Source organism: Salvelinus namaycush, chromosome 28 (assembly GCF_016432855.1).
Source record: "Salvelinus namaycush isolate Seneca chromosome 28, SaNama_1.0, whole genome shotgun sequence".
In the NCBI taxonomy this organism is placed as follows: Eukaryota; Metazoa; Chordata; class Actinopteri; order Salmoniformes; family Salmonidae; genus Salvelinus; species Salvelinus namaycush.
Window position 1 is genome coordinate 2664863 of NC_052334.1, and position 13802 is coordinate 2678664.

A 13802-nucleotide genomic window follows, 5' to 3' on the forward strand; every position below is an offset into this window, starting at 1 on the left:
CAGATGCTAAACTACAGGACTGTTTCGCTGTCACAGACTGGAACATGTTCCGGGATTCCTCCGATGGCATTGAGGAGTACACCACATCAGTCACTGGCTTTATCAATAAGTGCATCGAGGACGTCGTCCCTACAGTGACTGTACGTACATACCCCAACCAGAAGCCATGGATTACAGGCAACATTCGCACTGAGCTAAAGGGTAGAGCTGCCGCTTTCAAGGCGCGGGACTCTAACCCGGAAGCTTACAAGAAATCCTGCTATGCCCTGCGACGAACCATCAAACAGGCAAAGCGTCAATACAGGGCTAAGACTGAATCATACTACACCGGCTCCAACGCTCGTCTTATGTGGCAGGGCTTGCAAACTATTACAGACTACAAAGGAAAGCACAGCCGCGAGCTGCCCAGTGACACGAGCCTACCACACGAGCTAAACCACTTCTTTGCTCGCTTCGAGGCAAGCAACACTGAGGCATGCATGAGAGCATCAGCTGTTCCGGACGACTGTGTGATCACGCTCTCCGTAGCCGACATGAGTAAGGCCTTTAAACAGGTCAACATACACAAGGCTGCGGAGCCAGACGGATTACCAGCATGTGCTGACCAACTGGCAGGGGTCTTCACTGACATTTTCAACATGTCGCTGATTGAGTCTGTAATACCAACATGTGTCAAGCAGACCACCATAGTCCCTGTACCCAAGAACACAAAGGCAACCTGCATAAATGACTACAGGCCCGTAGCACTCGTCCGTAGCCATGAAGTGCTTTGAAAGGTTGGTAATGCTCACATCAAAACAATTCTCCCAGAAACCCTAGACCCACTCCAATTTTCATACCGCCCAAACAGATCCACAGATGATGCAATCTCTATTGTACTCAAATCAAATCAAATGTATTTATATAGCCCTTCTTACATCAGCTGATATCTCAAAGTGCTGTACAGAAACCCAGCCTAAAACCCCAAACAGCAAGCAATGCAGGTGTAGAAGCACGGTGGCTAGGAAAAACTCCCTAGAAAGGCCAAAACCTAGGAAGAAACCTAGAGAAGAACCAGGCTATGAGGGGTGGTCAGTCCTCTTCTGGCTGTGCCGGGTGGAGATTATAACAGAACATGGCCAAGATGTTCAAATGTTCATAAATGACCAGCATGGTCAAATAATAATAATCACAGCAGTTGTCGAGGGTGCAACAAGTCAGTACCTCAGGAGTAAATGTCAGTTGGCTTTTCATAGCCGATCATTGAGAGTATCTCTACCGCTCCTGCTGTCTCTAGAGAGTTGAAAACAGCAGGTCTGGGACAGGTAGCACGTCCGGTGAACAGGTCAGGGTTCCATAGCCGCAGGCAGAACAGTTGAAACTGGAGGTGGACTGGGGACAGCAAGGAGTCATCATGCCAGGTAGTCCTGAGGCATGGTCATAGGGCTCAGGTCCTCCGAGAGAGAGAAAGAAAGAGAGAAAGAGAGAATTAGAGAGAGCATACTTAAATTCACACAGGACACCGGATAAGACAGGAGAAGTACTCCAGATATAACAGACTGACCCTAGCCCCCCGACACATAAACTACTGCAGCATAAATAATGGAGGCTGAGACAGGAGGGGTCAGGACACACTGTGGCCCCATCCGATGATACCCCCGGACAGGGCCAAACAGGCAGGATAAGCCCCCACACCACTAGAGGGATATCTTCAACCACCAACTTACCATCCTGAGACAAGGCCAAGTATAGCCCACAAAGATCTCTGCCACGGCACAACCCAAGGGGGGCCGCCAACCCAAAGAGGAAGATCACGTCAGCGACTCAACCCACTCAAGTGACGCACCCCTCCTAGGGACGGCATTGAAGAGCACTGTAATAGCCCCTGTAATAGGGTTAGAGGCAGATAATCTCAGTGGAGAGAGGGGAACCGGCCAGGCAGAGACAGCAAGGATGGTCCGTTGCTCCAGAGCCTTTCCGTTCACCTTCACACTCCTGGGCCAGACTACACTCAATCATATGACCAATCATATAACCTACTGAAGAGATGAGTCTTCAGTAAAGACTTAAAGGTTGAGACCGAGTCTGCGTCTCTCACATGGGTAGGCAGAACATTCCATAAAAATGGAGCTCTATAGGAGAAACCCCTGCCTCCAGCTGTTTGCTTAGAAATTCTAGGGACAATTAGGAGGCCTGCGTCTTGTGACCGTAGCGTACATGTAGGTATGTACGGCAGGACCAAATCGGAAAGATAGGGAGGAGCAAGCCCATGTAATGCTTTGTAGGTTAGCAGTAAAACCTTGAAATCACTCCACACTGCCCTTTCCCAAAGGACAAAAGGAACACCTATGTGAGAATGCTGGTCAATGACTACAGCTCAGCGTTCAACAACATCAAAGCTCATCACTAAGCTAAGGATCCTGGTACTTAACACCTCAACTGGATCCTGGACTTCCTGACGGGCCGCCCCCAGGTGGTAAGGGATGGTAACAACACAACTACAGCGCTGATCCTCAACACGGGGACCCCTCAGGGCTGCGTGCTCAGTCCCCTCTTGTACTCCCTTTTCACTTATGAATCCATGGCCAGGCACGACTCCAACACCATCATCAAGTTTGCCAATGACAGAACAGTGGTAGGCCTGATCACCAACAATGATGAGACGTCCTATAGGGAGGAGTTCAGAGACCTGGCCGTGTGGTGCCAGGACAGCAACCTCTCCCTCAACGTGATCAAGACAAAGCAGATGATTGTGGACTACAGGAAAAGGAGGACCAAGCACGCCCCCATTCTCATCGACGGGGCTGTAGTGGAACAGGTTGAGAGCTTCAAATTCCTTGGTGTCCACATCAACAACAAACTATCATGGTCCCAACACACCAAGACAGTCGTGAAGAGGGCACGACAAAGCCTATTCCCCCCCAGGAGACTGAAAAGATTTGGATTGGGTCCTCAGATCCTCAAATGGTTCTACAGCTGCACCATCGAGAGCATCCTGACTCGTTGCATCACTGCCTGTTTTGGCAACTGCTCAGCCTCCCACCACAAGGCACTACAGAGGGTAGTGCGTACGGCCCAGGACATCACTGGGGCCAAGCTTGCTGCCATCCCGGACCTCTATACCAAGCAGTGTCAGAGGAAGGCCCTAAAAATTGTCAAACTCCAGCCACCCTAGTCATAGACTGTTCTCTCTGCTATCACACAGCAAGAGGTACCGGACCGCCAAGTCTAGGTACAAAAGGCTTCATAACAGCTTCTACCCCCAAGCCAGAAGACTCCTGAACAGCTAATCAAAGGGCTCCCCAGACCCGTCTTTTACACTGCTGCAACTCTCTGTTTATTGTCTATGCATAGTCACTTTAACTCTACATGTACATATTACCTCAATAACCTTGACTAACCGGTGCCCCCGCACATTGACTCTGTATCTATTTTTTACTTAACACTTTTTTTTTCTTAAAAACTTCTTAATGCATTGTTGGTTGAGGGCATTTAAGTAAGCATTCAATGTAAAGTCTATACCTGCTGTATTCGGTGCATGTGACAAATAAAATTGAATGTGATTTGACATGCCAATCTCCTTTTGTCCAGACAGCATCAGATACATGGTCTACACATACGGAGACAGAGGGGAGCTGTTTCACTGTCCAGACAGCATCAGATACATGGTCTACACATACGGAGACAGAGGGGAGCTGTTTCACTGTCCAGACAGCATCAGATACATGGTCTACACATACGGAGACAGATGGGAGCTGTTTCACTGTCCAGACAGCATCAGATACATGGTCTACACATACGGAGACAGAGGGGAGCTGTTTCACTGTCCAGACAGCATCAGATACATGGTCTACACATACGGAGACAGAGGGGAGCTGTTTCACTGTCCAGACAGCATCAGATACATGGTCTACACATACGGAGACAGATGGGAGCTGTTTCACTGTCCAGACAGCATCAGATACATGGTCTACACATACGGAGACAGAGGGGAGCTGTTTCACTGTCCAGACAGCATCAGATACATGGTCTACACATACGGAGACAGAGGGGAGCTGTTTCACTGTCCAGACAGCATCAGATACATGGTCTACACATACTGAGACAGAGAGGTGCTGTTTCACTGTCCAGACAGCATCAGATACATGGTCTACACATACGGAGACAGAGGGGAGCTGTTTCACTGTCCAGACAGCATCAGATACATGGTCTACACATACTGAGACAGAGAGGTGCTGTTTCACTGTCCAGACAGCATCAGATACATGGTCTACACATACGGAGACAGAGGGGAGCTGTTTCACTTGATCGGATGCATTATCTGAGATTGATGTGTCTTTCTGTTTGTGTGCGTCTTGGTAAAATAAATTATTAATATTTAAACATTTTACTTAGAAAGGCAAGGAGGTACGGTAGGGCGGGCCAGGCCCCTGCCTTACATACCACCGGCACTTGTCCAGGCCCCCTAGGGCCCTCCCATACCACCGGCCCTGGTCCAGGCCTCCTTGGTGCCCTCCCATACCACCGGCCCTGGTCCAGGCCTCCTTGGTGCCCTCCCATGCCACCGGCCCTGGTCCAGGCCCCCTAGGGCCCTCCCATACCACTGACCCTGGTCCAGCCACCCTAGGGACTTCGCATACTACCGGACCAATTCCAGGCCCGCTAGGATCCTCCTATACCACCGGCCTTGGCACAAGCCCCCTAGGGCCCTCCCATACCACCGGCCCTGGTCCAGACCCCCTAGGGCCCTCCAAAACCACCGGCCCTGGTCCAGACCCCCTAGGGCCCTCCCATACCGCCTGGCCCTGGTCCAGGCCCACACACATTTAGAAAGCGCCTGAATCCCAAATGACACCCTATTCCCTATATAGGGCACTAACTTTGACCAGGGACCATAGAGTGCCACCATACAGCATCTTCTAAATGTGTGTTGAGAAACACTCCCTCCTGGTGGAGAACTGAGGAAGTGCACCTTAACCATCTAAACTAGCCACTTATAACAGTATCATTACCATCTGTTTGATATCAAATGGATCATAGCAAAGTGTTTGAAGTGGTTGAAGACAGGTGCAGGTGTATAGAGCTGTAGTCAGTATTATATGAGAGGATCAGAGAGGGTTTTTGTAGAGGAGAGAGGGTATAGTAAAACACTGTGCTTCACTAGCAGCACAGAAATACACTGCACTGTCTTCAGCTTCTGTCACTTTGGGAATATGTAGATACGCCATTTTATTAGCTGCACCATCTCCACTGACATTAAAACGCCCTTTAAAGGAATCTTCCACCGTTGGACTGGTGTATCTCACATACCCAATGAGTTTCAGAGCAGTGTTTTGGGCTGACTGTTGGTACCACAGTATCATGTCGTATCTTGTATCAGTGTGTCTGCAGGTGAGATTAACTTTATCTTCAGGTCCTTTTAGTATTGCAGTAGGAGTCTGGTGAACTTTGTCTGTTGGTGACAGCCCTGTGGATGAAAACAGACAATATGAAATATACAGTATAACTCAGCATATTGACAGCAATATATTTCAGTAGTAAATCTATCTTTCATGAGGGATTTAGTACCTGTCACCCATAGTGGTAGAGTTGCTACATGTATGAGAAGCTTGATCATGTTGATGGTTCTGGAGAGAAGAGTCACATGGACAAGGAGAAAGGGTTTTCAGATAGTCAGAGATGTGATGTCATCTAGTGGGAGTGTCAAATGTATGTCAGCATCCCAAATGGCACCCTATTCCCTTTCTAGTGCACTACTTTAGACCAGAACCCATAGGGGGGAGAGGAGAATTAGGCAATAGAGAAGGGGAGCTGAACTGAGCTGCCGGAGGGGAAGGAAATGACATCACTTTGACGTCAGAACTTGTGTTGATATTCAAGCAGATCCCTTGTTCACCTACAGGTCTCCTGTTCAACTTAAAGGTGTATTGTGGAACATACCGGTATCTACATCATTGAAAGTCTCTTTTAGTCTTTAGATTTGATCTGTGTTATAGATTCTGCGGTCATCACACTAGAAATAGGATGTAAAGTGAAGAAATACCTGAACCGTTTCTTCAAGACAACAACATCAACCACATTATTTGGTCTAGAGGTTTGATATCAACTTCCTCCATGTGCTCAGACATCTACAGCGGTGGATAGCAGGTGTGCTGGGTGTTGATGTACACTGCAGTTATGGACTAAAGGATCAGAAGGGGGGTTTGTAGAAGAGAGAAGGGTATCTACATCACTGTGTTGACTTCAGGTCAGAACAGTAATACTCTGCACTGACTTCAGGTCAGAACAGTAATACACTGCACTGACTTCAGGTCAGAACAGTAATACACTGCACTGTCTTCAGGTCAGAACAGTAATACACTGCACTGACTTCAGGTCAGAACAGTAATACACTGCACTGTCTTCAGGTCAGAACAGTAATACACTGCACTGACTTCAGGTCAGCACAGTAATACACTGAACTGACTTCAGGTCAGAACAGTAATACACTGCACTGACTTCAGGACAGAACAGTAATACACTGCACTGACTTCAGGTCAGAACAGTAATACACTGCACTGACTTCAGGTCAGAACAGTAATACACTGCACTGACTTCAGGTCAGAACAGTAATACACTGCACTGACTTCAGGTCAGAACAGTAATACACTGCACTGACTTTAGGTCAGAACAGTAATACACTGCACTGACTTCAGGTCAGAACAGTAATACACTGCACTGACTTCAGGTCAGAACAGTAATACACTGCACTGACTTCAGGTCAGAACAGTAATACACTGCACTGACTTCAGGTCAGAACAGTAATACACTGCACTGACTTCAGGTCAGAACAGTAATACACTGCACTGACTTCAGGTCAGAACAGTAATACACTGCACTGACTTCAGGTCAGAACAGAAGCTGAAGAGATGCTTCTTTCGATCCATTTCCAAGGATTTCAAAGTGCTCTTAAAATGATCCTTCAACTGTCTGACTTTTATTATACACATATCCAATCAGTAGTGGACTAGTATCATCTATTGACTGCTGGTACCATAATATAGTATTGTATGAACTAGTAGTATGGCTGCTGGTACCATAATATAGTATTGTATAAACTAGTAGTATGGCTGCTGGTACCATTTTATAGTATTGTATAAACTAGTAGTAAGGCTGCTGGTACCATAATATAGTATTGTATAAACTAGTAGTATGGCTGCTGGTACCATAATATAGTATTGTATAAACTAGTAGTATGGCTGCTGGTACCATAATATAGTATTGTATAAACTAGTAGTATGGATGCTGGTACCATAATATAGTATTGTATAAACTAGTAGTATGGCTGCTGGTACCATAATATAGTATTGTATAAACTAGTAGTATGGCTGCTGGTACCATAATATAGTATTGTATAAACTAGTAGTATGACTGCTGGTACCATAATATAGTATTGTATAAACTAGTGGTATGGCTGCTGGTACCATAATATAGTATTGTATAAACTAGTAGTATGGCTGCTGGTACCATAATATAGTATTGTATAAACTAGTAGTATGAATAAACCACTTCTTTGCTCGCTTCGAGGCAAGCAATACTGAGGCATGCATGAGAGCATCAGCTGTTCCGGACGACTGTGTGATCACGCTCTCCGTAGCCGACGTGAGTAAGGAACAAGTTCTCATTTACAACTGCGACCTGGCCAAGATAAAGCAAAGCATTTCGACAGAAACAACAACACAGAGTTACACGTGGAATAAACAAGCGTACAGTCAATAACACAATAGAAAAGTCTATATACAGTGTGTGCAAATGAGGTAAGATTAAGGAGGTAAGGCAATAAATAGGCCATAGTGGCAAAATAATTAGAATTTAGCATTTAAACACTGGAGTGATAGATGTGCAGATGATGATATGCAAGTAGTGATACTGGTGTAAAAAAGAGCAGCAAAGTAAATTTAAACAATATGGGGATGAGGTAGGTAGATTGGGTGGGCTATTTACAGATGGACTATGTGTCACGATCTTTCAAGATCGAACCCAGAAGCAGACCAGGACAAGGAGCGTAGGAAGAAGGTGAGTATTTATTTACAGTGAAATGTGAAAAGGTAGATATATCCAGATGGCGTAACGGGCAGCGGTGGTGAGTAGATGAGAGGAAATAGGTGAATCCAATGTAGTAGCAGAATCCTCTGTCAACCAGGCGGGAATGGAGTGAATGATCCAGGTGAGTAACTGAAGACAAAACAAACGGAGGTAAGTTCAAGGCAAGCAATACGTAAATGAAAACAACAAAACAAATTCTATCCAACTGGAGTCTGGTACTCAGGCACAACATACTGTTCATGGCTAACGATCCGGCAGGGAATGGAAGTCAGGTCAGAGCTTTTGAAGGGTAGAGATGATGATCAGGACAGGTGTGCAGATTACTGACGGGAAACAGGTGCGGGTGAAATCAATCTCCCAATGAGCTAATTCGCCCGGCAACCAGACAGGGTGCGTTCCAGGACACCTGAAACACACTCCAGGACAGACACACAGGCAAACCCAGACTCAGGAAGCGGGATTCGTGACAGTACCCCCCCTCCGACGAACGCCACCGGGCGGACTACCTGGAGCGCCAGGATGGAGGCGGTAGAAGTCACGAATCAGGTCGTCATCCAGAATCTGTCGCCGAGGAATCCAACTCCTCTCCTCTGGACCATATCCTTCCCAGTCCACTAGAAACTGGTACCCTCGACCCCGCCGTCTGGAGTCCATGATGCGGCGCACCGTGTAGACAGGACCACCTCCGATCATCCGAGGAGGAGGAGGACGAGGAGGAGGAGGCAACAGAGGACTGAGGTGAACCGGCTTGAGACAGGAGACATGAAAAGTGGGATGCACTCTAAGTGTTGCAGGCAACTTGAGTCGAACCACCACAGGATTTATGATTCTCTCCACTACAAACGGACCAATGAACTTAGGTGACAACTTCCTTGACTCCGTCCGTAGAGGAAGATCCCGTGTAGCCAACCAAACCTTATCTCCAACCGTATAAGCTGGGGCAGGAATACGGCGACGGTTCGCCTGTATCTGATACCGGTCAGAAACTCTAAGGAGAGCCTTCCTGGCCCGATGCCAGGTCCGGTGGCAACGACGAATATGGGTCTGGACAGAGGGAACCGAGAGATCCCTCTCCTGAGAAGGAAACAAAGGAGGTTGGTATCCGTAAAGGCATTGGAAGGGGGACATCCCAGTGGCAGATGAAGGAAGGGTATTATGGGCATACTCAACCCAGGGTAATTGAGATGACCAAGAGGTGGGATCAGAGGAGACAAGACAACGCAGCGTGGACTCCATCTTCTGGTTGGCTCTCTCCGCTTGACCATTAGATTGTGGGTGAAATCCAGAAGTGAGACTGACTGTAGCTCCAATGGCCAAACAGAAGGATTTCCAGACAGCAGAGGTAAACTGAGGACCACGGTCAGACACAATGTCACTGGGCAATCCGTGAACCCTGAAAACCTCCCTGACCAGGATCTCGGACGTCTCCGTAGCCGATGGAAGCTTGGAGAGAGGAACAAAATGAGCAAACTTGCTGAATCTGTCCACAATGGTCAGAATGACCGTGTTCCCAACAGAAGGGGGCAATCCCGTGACAAAATCCAGGGCCAGATGCGACCAAGGTCGCCGAGGAATAGGTAGGGGATGAAGAAGCCCAGAGCTGGGCCGATTGGTACTCTTGTTCTGGGCACAAACAGGACATGCGGCAACAAACCTCCGGGTATCTTCTCCCATGGCAGGCCACCAAAAACGTCTGCGCAGTAGTGCCATAGTCCGAGCAACGCCAGGGTGACAAGCTATCTTGCTGGCGTGGGACCACTGAAGGACAGCAGAACGGACCGACTCGGGTACGAACAACCGACCGGGTGGACCGTTACCGGGGCCGGGCTGCGTCCGAAGGGCCGCCATCACATCCTCCTCTATCCTCCATGTAACGGCTCCCACGACAACATTCTGGGGAAGAATCGTCTCAGTCTTGACCCCACTCTCCTCCGTCTTAGAGAACATCCGGGACAGGGCGTCCGCCTTCCCGTTCTTAGACCCAGGTCGGAAAGTCAGGGAAAAATTGAAACGTCCAAAAAACAAGGCCCACCTAGCCTGACGGGCGTTGAGACGTTTAGCCGATTGTACGTAAGCCAGATTCTTGTGGTCAGTCCAGACCACAAACGGTTGCTCCGCTCCCTCCAACCAGTGCCGCCACTCCTCCAAGGCAAGCTTCACAGCGAGAAGCTCCCGGTTACCCACATCGTAGTTTCTTTCAGCTGGAGAAAGACGACCAGAGTAGAAAGCGCAGGGATGGAGTTTACCGTCAGTGGAGCTACGCTGGGACAGGATGGCGCCCACACCCACATCAGAAGCATCCACTTCCACAACGAACTGACGGGAAGTGTCAGGTTGAGAGAGAATCGGGGCGTTGGTGAATCGGCTCTTCAAGTCCAGAAATGCTCGGTCTGCCTCAGGAGTCCAACAGAACTTTCTGGTGCAAGACGTCAGGGCAGTTAAAGGTGCAGCCACCCGGCTGTAGTCACGGATAAACCTCCGATAAAAATTCGCAAACCCCAGGAATCTCTGGAGCTGCAATCTTGTACCGGGCTGGACCCAATCCCGAACCGCCCGAACCTTCTCTTGGTCCATCTTGATCTCTCCCCTGGATATGATGTACCCGAGGAAGGACGTTGTATGGGCGTGAAAATCACACTTCTCCGCCTTCACGAACAGACGGTTCTCCAATAACCGCTGCAGGACCTGCTTGACATGCAGAACGTGGCTAGAAAGCTCCTTTGAGAAGATGAGGATATCATCCAGGTAAACGAACACAAAAATCCCAATCATATCTCTCAAAACGTCATTCACCATACTTTGGAACACCGCCGGAGCGTTGGTCAGTCCAAACGGCATCACCTGGTACTCAAAATGTCCCATCGGAGTATTGAACCCAGTCAACCACTCGTCCCCCTCCTTGATCCGAACCAAATGATAAGCATTACGTAAATCAAGCTTCGTAAAAACCGTAGCACCCTGTAAGGAATCGAAAGCCGAGCTCATCAAGGGCAGGGGATACTTGTTCTTAACCGTAATCTCATTCAAACCCCGATAATCAATACACGGTCGAAGAGAACCATCCTTCTTGCTCACAAAAAAAAATCCTGCTCCCAAAGGTGATGACGATGGCCGAATGAGACCTGTAGCTAGAGACTCCTTGATGTAGGTCTCCAAGGCCTCACGTTCCGGTCGAGAGATACTGTATAACCGTCCCTTGGGAAAGGCAGATCCAGGAAACAGATTAATCGCACAATCATAAGGTCGGTGGGGAGGAAGAGACAGAGCCTTCTGTTTACTGAATACCTCACCCAACTCGTGATATGTTTCTGGAACCAGGGACAAATCAGGAGGAGCAGAGTCACTGACCTGACTGGAAACAGCAGGAGAACAGGCAGTCCTAAGGCAGTTAGCATGACACTCAATGCTCCAACTAGTTACCTTCCCTGTCACCCAATCAAACGAGGGATTGTGTTCCTTCAGCCAGGGGTAACCAAGAACCAGAGGAACATGGGGCGAGGACAAAATGAAGAAAGAGATAAACTCTGAATGATTTCCCGACACCAACATCTTAACCGGTTCAGTCCTCATAGTGATCCGTGCCAGACTACTGCCGTTCAGAGTGGTTGCTTCAATGGCTTCCGGCAATTGCTCCTTGGAAAGCCCCAGCTGTTCCACCAAGTCGGCATCCATAAAGTTGCCATCGGCACCTGAATCGATAAAAGCGTTCAGGTCAAAACTCTGATCCTTATTCATAAGGGTCGCAGGAAAACGGGGTCTGACAAGATCCTTGAGAGATTGAAACTGGCTCGCTAAAATTCCTCCCAAATTTAGCGAGCCGGGCAGTTTAACGGGCGCTGTGGACAAGCGGAGTTGTAATGTCCCGATCTACCACAGTAGAAAGAGCTATTGGTCTCACGTCTACTTTGGCGCTCCTCCTTAGTTAGCCCGTGTCGCCCCACTTGCATTGGTTCAGAATCTGGTGGCAAGACTCCTCCACTAATCCCTTGTGGAGAATAACGATCAATACGTCCTGGTTCACCTCCTGAACCGAATGGTAACCGAGTTACAGATTGATTGGATAGACCCCACTGCTTCTCCCTCCTTCTCTCTCGGACTCTATTATCAACCCGAATAGATAAAGCGACCAAGCTGTCTAAGTCACTAGGCTCTGGATAAGAAATCAGCTCATCCTTAAGTTCATCTGACAACCCCTTGTAAAAAACCGCTTGTAGTGACTCCTCATTCCAACCACTCTCCACAGCCAATGTCCTGAACTCAATCATAAAATCTGCCACACTGCGATCTCCTTGGCGAAGAGAGAACAAACGTTTAGCTGCGTCCTTACCTCGGACTGGATGATCAAAAAGCTTCCTCATCTCTCCCGTGAACTCCTGATATGAAGCCGTGCAGGTTCCCTGTCGTTCCCAAACGGCTGAAGCCCATTCCAGAGCTCTTCCACGCAACAGTTCAATAACAAAGGCTATCCTAGCCTTGTCAGTGGCGTAAGAATGGGGCTGTAGATCAAACACTAACCCACACTGCATAAGAAACGAACGGCATTTTCCCAAATCCCCTTCATATTTATCAGGCGTCGGTACCTTGGGTTCACGAAATGGAACCGCTTCAGACACGGCAGGTGAGATGGGTGAAACCGGTAGTGAATGAATCACCTGCAAACTGAGCTGATCCTGGACTTGTGTCAAGCTAGCAGATAAATTCTGGATCGAACTCGCTATCTCCTGTAGCGCCGTATTGTGTTGTCCCAATTTCTTCTCCTGCAGGGTAATGGCATGGCAAACGGAGTCCAGGTCCGCTGGGTTCATTACTGGCCGGATCGTTCTGTCACGATCTTTCAAGATCGAACCCAGAAGCAGACCAGGACAAGGAGCGTAGGAAGAAGGTGAGTATTTATTTACAGTGAAATGTGAAAAGGTAGATATATCCAGATGGCGTAACGGGCAGCGGTGGTGAGTAGATGAGAGGAAATAGGTGAATCCAATGTAGTAGCAGAATCCTCTGTCAACCAGGCGGGAATGGAGTGAATGATCCAGGTGAGTAACTGAAGACAAAACAAACGGAGGTAAGTTCAAGGCAAGCAATACGTAAATGAAAACAACAAAACAAATTCTATCCAACTGGAGTCTGGTACTCAGGCACAACATACTGTTCATGGCTAACGATCCGGCAGGGAATGGAAGTCAGGTCAGAGCTTTTGAAGGGTAGAGATGATGATCAGGACAGGTGTGCAGATTACTGACGGGAAACAGGTGCGGGTGAAATCAATCTCCCAATGAGCTAATTCGCCCGGCAACCAGACAGGGTGCGTTCCAGGACACCTGAAACACACTCCAGGACAGACACACAGGCAAACCCAGACTCAGGAAGCGGGATTCGTGACACTATGTACAGCTGCAGCGATCGGTTAGCTGCTCAGATAGCTGATGTTTAAAGTTAGTGAGGGAAATGTAAGTCTCCAGCTTCAGCGATTTTTGCAATTCGTTCCAGTCACTGGCAGCAGAGAACTGCAAGGAAAGGCGGCCAAAGGAGGTGTTGGCTTTGGGGATGACCAGTGAGATATACCTGCTGGAGCGCGTGCTACAGGTGGGTGTTGATATCGTGACCAGTGAGCTGAGATAAGGCGGTGCTTTACCTAGCAAAGACTTATAGATGACCTGGAGCCAGTGGGTCTGGCAACGAATATGTAGCGAGGGCCAGCCGACTAGAGCATATAGGTCGCAGTGGTGGTGGTATAAGGC